The sequence below is a fragment of the Lytechinus variegatus genome, chromosome 7 (genome assembly GCF_018143015.1).
Source record: "Lytechinus variegatus isolate NC3 chromosome 7, Lvar_3.0, whole genome shotgun sequence".
Taxonomy (NCBI): domain Eukaryota; kingdom Metazoa; phylum Echinodermata; class Echinoidea; order Temnopleuroida; family Toxopneustidae; genus Lytechinus; species Lytechinus variegatus.
In genome coordinates, this window is record NC_054746.1 from 33,426,410 (window position 1) to 33,434,390 (window position 7,981).

General features: G+C 33.7%; 1 pseudogene; it reads right to left on the minus strand.

The window, feature by feature from the left end:
* Positions 1-2,499: 2,499 nt before the first annotated feature.
* On the minus strand, positions 2,500-5,520 carry LOC121418007 (annotated as a pseudogene).
* Between the last annotated feature and the right edge of the window lie 2,461 nt (positions 5,521-7,981).

The window sequence follows — 7,981 nt, forward strand, 5'->3', positions numbered from 1 at the left end:
ACTACGTCTACTACTATGTCTACTTCTACTACTACTACTACTATACTACTATACTACTACTACTAATACTACTACGTCTACTTCTACTACTATACTACTACTACTTCTACTTCTACTACAACTACTATTACTACTACTACTACTACTACTACTACGTCTACTACTTCTACTTCTACTAATACTACTACTACTACGTCTACTTTTACTACTACTACTACTACTATACTACTATACTACTACTACGTCAACTACTACGTCTTCTACTACTACTACTACTACGTCTACTACTACTACTACTTCCATTACTACTACTACTACTTCTACTACTGTTACTACTACTACTTCCATTACTACTACTTCCATTACTACTACTTCTACTACATATCAATGTGTTTGCGCTCCTTTTTTGCAGTGCGTAGCGTGTTAAATTATTTCCCTATGGAGAACAATAGAAAATACGCAGTTTTTGAGGGATTTGCTAAGATATCTCCCAAACGCGTCAACAAGGTGATCTATCAAAACAGAATAGAATAGAGCAGATTCTCACCTTGAACATGATATGATTTTCATTTAATTTTAGTCAAATTAAGTTCTGTCACTTTTGAGGTTTTTGGAACCTTTCTTGATGATTTTGGAAATCCATTTGTACATGAGCCAATGGGCAAGTGCGGGAAACGAAACGTTTGGTGCGACTTCACATTGTTGTAAAAAAAATATACGTCACAATAGACCCTATAAAAAAAGACATTTTGCAAATAAAAGCTGTAGATTGCGAATACCTAAGAATGATTTTGATTGGATAAAAAAAACCTGTCACTTTTCACATTTGCAAAAGCTTTTGCAATGGTCACTATAGTTTGGCGGGTTCAGCCGATTGCATTGTGTGTACACAGTATAGTACACTTCTACTACTACTACTACTACTACTACTACGTCTACTACTTCTACTACTACTACTACTACTACCACTACTACTGTTACAACTACTACTACTACTTTTACTACTACTACTACTACTTCCATTACTACTACTACTACTTCTATTACTACTACAACAACTACTACGATGACAACGACTACATAATACTATTACTACTTCTTTTACTACCAAATCAACATCTACTACTAGTAATACTATTTTATCACTGTCATCATGATCATCAAACCACTACCACCACCACCACCACCACCATCATCATCATCATTTTAAAATCATCTTGATTTATTTTGTTACTTTTATGAATAAACCATAGTCGTAATTTTGTATAAGTATTATCATCATCATCATCATCATCATCATCACCATCATCATATTCATCATCATGCATATGCCACCAACATTGTTTCCTATAAAGAACATAATTTTGTTTTTCTGCCTCCTGTTCTGAACTGCCCCCTTCCCCCTCCTCATTCCAACACTCTTGAATTGCTGCTGCATTAGATTGCTCTGTCTTCATTACACCCAATTCCCCAACCAGAAAAAAAGATGAGCTAAATATATACTTCACATTTTTTAAAAATTGCCATTGACAAACATCCTTCTAGAATAAAGAAGACACTCTCAAATCTAATTATATGAAATTATTAATTTGTAATTACTATGATAATGCCACCAATTTGCATGCAAAAATTTAATGCACAAAGATAACAGTAGTATCATAATCATACAATTCAATCCTCTAGCAAAGATGAAAAACCAACTCCCCCATCCCAAATGGCAAATGTAACGCTTACAGGGGAAGTTCACCCTGAAGAAAACTTTGTTGTTAAAATAGCAGAAAAAATAGTAAAAAATATTGGTGAAGGTTTGAGGAAAATCTGTTAAAAAATAAGAAAGTTATTAGAGTTCAAAGTTTTGGATTTGTGACGTCATAAACAAGCAGCTGCCCCATGTGTTATGTAGTATAAAATGCACGAATTTCAAATTTTGTATGGTTCCTGATGACTTAATTTTGTTTTCTATTCATGATCGGGTGTAGAATGATTTGTCTATTGATATACAAAAGGTACAGTGAAAACCATTTTTAATTTTCTGAGGAAATGACATTTCATTGATTTTTTTACCATTCGCTATGTAGGAATGCTGCTCGCATATGACGTCACAAATCAAATAATTGAAATTCTAATAACTTTTTGATTATTCAATGAATTTTTCTCAAACCTTCGGCAATATTTTTTATTATTTTTTCTGCTATTTTTACAATAAACTTTTTATCAGGGTGAACTTCCCCTTTAATAGCTAATATTATTGAACAATATTTTCTGGCGTCAACTCCATTCACTGTTGAAACAGCGAAACCTAAGGCAATGCATCATAAATAGCTCAAAATATAGGGAATTGAGGGTAATCAGGAATCAAAATCTAACTTTAACTATATAACATGAAAAGGTCTTTTATTGATGGTTTGAACTAAGGTCTATCAAATATTAAAGGAGAAATTGTGAATTATTTGGAACAGTTCTAACTTTTATATTATACAACCTATTTTGAAAGAAAAATCCAGTTTATTCAAATCAACTTTTTAAAATGAACTTGCCCGTTAAGTAACAAATGATTTAACTCACGATTTTCTATTTTCAAGCTTTGAATTCATTTTCAGCTGTAATAAAAGAGTATACCATGAACAAAGCAATCTAAAATCAAACATAAAATAACATAAAAATGTTGAGTCCCTCCCTGCACCTTGATTTTTTTCTTTAAATTGTATAAAACTGGGCATGGAATGTAACAAACTTATCATGATACAATTGTTGCATATAGTTTTCTGACCTGTAAGAAAAGTTTTAAAGGCCTTTATAATAAAAATAATTTCATCACAGACCTTATTTATATCACATTCAAGTTTTACAAGAGTCAAATAGGTAAAAAAAAATATATTAAACTGTCATAAAATAAAGATTTTAATGCAAAATATTTCTTTGAAATTTTATAAACACACTTTCAATGGAAAAGTAGACAATCTGAAGGTGTTTCATAAATCTTTTAGTAAATTAAAATGATTATATGCACAACAGGTGACTTGTTCTTAGATGTCAAATCAGATTTCAATAATTTTCATTCCCAACAGCTACAGTTATTATACGATCTCTAAAACTCACTTAAAGTGTACTATTTGTTAAAATTTGTATAAGGGTTTTTTAAGAAATTCAGACTCATATAAAAAACAGGGAAATTCTGGGATATCACATTTGGCAAAATTACAGGTCACCAGTCTTGTGTAGTCTTGTATAACTTACAAAATATCTAGTCTAATAATTTACTACAGCTTGTTTGTTTATTCAAATTTGCTGTCATCTCACAGCACAGTTATCTCCACCTGCTTTAGATGATTCCAAATGGTGCTTTTCAAAGTCCCACATTCTATGAACGGAGGCATGGATTTCTTGAAGTTTATCAAGTCTTGGCATGGAGTGCTGGAAAGTGATAGGAAAACATGCAGAGAACATATCATTGGGAATGTAGAAAGTAATTCACCCTTCGCTCTGATACAGAAAGTGTGATCCGAAAGTATTATCCTAACTTGAAAAACATGAAAAGTAGGCAAATTCGGGCGAGTTTTAAAAACAAATTTGGGAAACAAAAACTATAAATATAATGAAAATGACTAATCAGTAAACACATGGGTATTTCTTGTTATTTAAATTGTTAATGTCACTGTTTGAGACAACTCTTCTTTTTTCCAAAACAAATATGAATAACGTCTTTTTTCAAAAAGTTTTATTCATGCATTTGTTTCGCAAATGGAACCTATAAGAATATTATCAGTAGCATATTTTCATTACTGTCTCTTATGAACAAAATCTTAAGAGAAACTGCAAAGGGGAGAGTAGTCAGTGCATTTCATGACTCAATGAAAATAGACTTACCATAGTTATCTTTCTAATTTTCAAACATTGTTTTATCAAGAGTCGTTTCTAAATTGTTGTGTTCACTCACCATAAATACTGGCACCAATGAATTTGTCCACTCTGTACCATTTTGATTTCAAAGAACAGCCAAATAGTAAACTACCTTGTTCTAGCATTTAGAATTACACATGTCTTCAGTTTTGTCAAAAAGAGAGCAAGTATCAATTTTAAAATCAACAAAAAGGATAAAGGTGGGATCCAGAGTCAGGCTATTATAGAATGCGAATTTGTCCTAAAAGCAAAAAAATAGGTCCTCGCTCCATTGTACAATGAAGGAATTGTACGGGGTCCACCATTGTATTTTCACATTTTACCAGGTGCGCCCCCAGCTTTTGCCCCCCCCCCCTCCTTGATCTGCACCTGAAATACTGAATCTAAAAAACGTCTCTTTTGATTTGTTGTCTTGGAAATAAAACCTGAACCAAGGCAGTATTTTTTCACTTGCAATATGAAGAAAGTTGCCACTGGACATACAATGTATAGATAGGTGAGTCTGTCTTAGTCTTCTTGGGACCACAGACATAGTCCTGCATTGCTATACAAATGCAAAACTATCAAAACAAATAATTGCACAGGTTACACAACACTGTGTAAGAAGGGATGTCATCATGGCGCAATAGTCAGTGGCCCTTGGTAGGAGGGAAATCGCTGACGATATCTAAGTGATATAACACTGCCCATCGATTCTCAAGTCAGCGTGGTGTTAAAAACACTCAAGTGATAAATAAGAAATCACTCACCATTGTTACAGCTTCATGGATAACAATGTCTTGAACTGCTCTGAAAGGAATAAACTTGGTGACTCTACGTCCGGTGACATACTCCGAAGATATTTGCACCCCAAGGGAAGATATCAGCAGCAGTGTTTCTACAAGTCAAGGTGGAAAAAAATACATCAAAATATTCAAAAGATAGTTAATTTAATGAGTGAGGATTACAAAATGAGATTATCAAGAACACAATGTACATGACTACATGTAGTTATAACACTCTAGAAAAATAATTCAAAAATAGGCCTACGGCGACATTGTAAACATATCAAATTAAAAATGCTATTTCCAATGAAAATTACATGAATTTAAAAGTAAAAAATTGAGAATCCAAAACATAAATTACATGATTCCTTTAGTTCAAGTTTAATCCATTCAGTTTGGTAGTGTATACAATTCTGTTCATTTCTGTATCACCTCAGTTCAAATTTCATGAGGTATTATCGGTACAATTTATCTGATTACCCTATGTTGTATGCAGGTTCTTCTCGGTCTCCCTTGGTCTTTTCCTATTCAGGTGTATCCACCAACACACAAGACTTTTCCCAATTCTAATTTCAGTCCATTTGATTTTGTCTTCTGAGTTCTTGCATTGTTTGCTGCTTTTTGGATGTTTTAGCTTTTATCATTCTATTCATGATTCACCAGTTTTATTAGTTCTTAAGTTCTACTTTGTCATTCAGCTCCCTACATCAAGGAACTGTTACTTCTAGAAGAAAATCATCACATGTAAGGACTTGTTAGTTTTACCTTTTGAAACTGAAGAATGAATGTACAGAACAAGCAGAACACTAATCATGATAGCAAGAACTGCATTCCAGAACTGTAAAAGAAAATTGGATTAGAAATGATTTTATTTGGGTAAAAGACTGAATAAATCAAAACCTTCATGAAAATCATTCCATGGAAATTCATTCTATTCAGTAATCATATCTATTTAACTAAACATGATCTTCTCATCAAGCATTCCAAATTTGACTCACAATATAGGCTAAAGCAGGGGTTCTCAAACTACGGCCCGCGGGCCGGATCCGGCCCATGGAGCTTCTCAGTCCAGCCCGCAAGACTCTGCTGTTGTTTTTTTTTTCAATCACCTTTAAGTCACAATATGAAACATAACTCAATATAATTACATTGTGTATCCATGTAGACCTAATGGTAATAAAAGTAATGGCAGTCAAATTAATTTGACTTTTAAACAAAGATTAGTGGAGTCTTTTCTGTCTGTTCGATCAACTTTCTTATTAGATGACTAACGATGTTCTTACCATGTTTGGATCTATTCTACATACAGGTGCGAAAGTGTATTTTCCACAATGAACATTTTTTAAAGAACTAACTCATATCGAAGTACCTTGACGGTTTTCAAATTGGTGGGGGTTGTCTGGCCATGCAAAAAATCATAATCATATGGTCATTTTTACGTTTTTGAACATGTTTTTTTTTCAAAGTGGGGAGGGGGCACACAACCCAAAAAGTGGTGGGGGTGTGCCGCGGGTGAGACAAAAAACGGGGGCTTGGAGCGGGCTTATTGTAAAAAGGAGGGTCCTCGGAACGGGCTTCAGAACTACAAATGTTTTTGAAAACGGAGGTCCTTGGAATGGATCGCCGAGTGCGTATGCATCCCCATGGAACGGGTATGCGTGCATGATGCAGCTAGCGCGGCCTCCGCCGGGTGCGCTCACGTAGAGGCGATGGTAGCGCTCTGCGGCCGCCGTTCACCAAAAATGCAGCTCATTGCAGCAGATAAATGCGACTGGAGCAGCGTAACAAAAAATATGCGAAGCTTTGGAGCGGATTTCTTTCTTCTATTTTCTCGATAAGAAGAAAATGCTATGCCTTGGAGGCTTGGAGCGGCTTTCTTTGTTCTTTTTCTCACTAAGACAAAAATGCTATGCCTTGGAACGGAAATTTGAGTGTAAAAATTGTGACATATGACCTTGACCTTTCAGAGAGAAAAAATGTGCCATTACGTATGGGACGCAATCACGCAGAGAAAAGACAATTTTTAATACATTTTTTTCAAGTTGAGAATTCTCTGAAAGTATTTCACTTGACAACTTGAAACTTAGTGTGATAGAAGTCACAATACTATAGTATATTTATGACAAGTTTCATGTCATAAGCCAAATCCCTCTAATTACAGACTCTAATTAAACAAATTAATGACATGTTACGTATGGGACATTTTGTTCCCATAGAGAACGTACACAATTTTCCCCACAATTCAAAAAATTGAAATAATTTAAAAAATGGAAATAACAAAAGATTTCTTTCTTTTAAAATGTTCTACTGAGACATATTTGACATGACTAAAGGGGAAATTAGCCATTTCAACCTTTTTATTTCTAGTTTTTCATGGTTTCATGAATTTCTTATGTATTTCTATTGTTTTTTGTTTTTTCATATTGTTCCACTTTCACAATTTTTTTCGCTTCGATTGTATTCATTAATCAGTATTCATAACAAATCAGTCTTTAAAAACTAAAGAAAAGGTAAATATCTTTTTAGAGCACTCTTGAAATCTCCATTCACTTTGTACACAAATCTCCCAGTTTACATTGTGTGTAAATGTCCCATACGTAACAATTTTTTAATCAACTTTTAATTAAAAAAAGTAAACTCTATTTTTGAAACTTTTTGTGGTATAAAATTTTCATACTTAATGAATTAGAACTTCCCAGAGATGCAACAATACAAGTATTGTATTATGAGAAATAACTTAAAAAAACATCCTCAAATGTTACGTATGGGACATTCCATCCTTGGACAAGACCTAATTTGCATAATTAACTAGATAACACCACTTTTTTCTGCCAAAAGTAATAAGATGTTAGAGGGTCCATGTCCCATCTATGACTAAATCTCAGAAGTTTTGTTTTCATTTTCTATGAGTTTTTTATAATTGTCCCATACGTAACGCCTATTTTACCAATTATGCAAATTAGGTGCCCCAAATTAGCATAAATATGCATATTATCAAATTTTTCTTAATGAAATTTTGAAATTCAATATTTGGGCTTTCTTACCCCACCAAAGATAACTTCTTAAATTAAAGATGAATTTTGCCTTCTAGGGTGACCTTTTCTTGGACTTGCCCTATTTTGAAGTCTGTTCTAATTTTTGCCTGTGTTCCATATGAAACTTTCATAAATTTGTTGGATTAAATGCTCCCAAAATAAGGACCAATTGCACAAGAGAGCATCTCGGACCCTGAACCGCAAGGGTCTTTGCACTTCGCGCACATTTTTTTTCTAAGTAACCACTTCAATCTGGGCCCGTTCAGGTTTACTTGGAGTCTC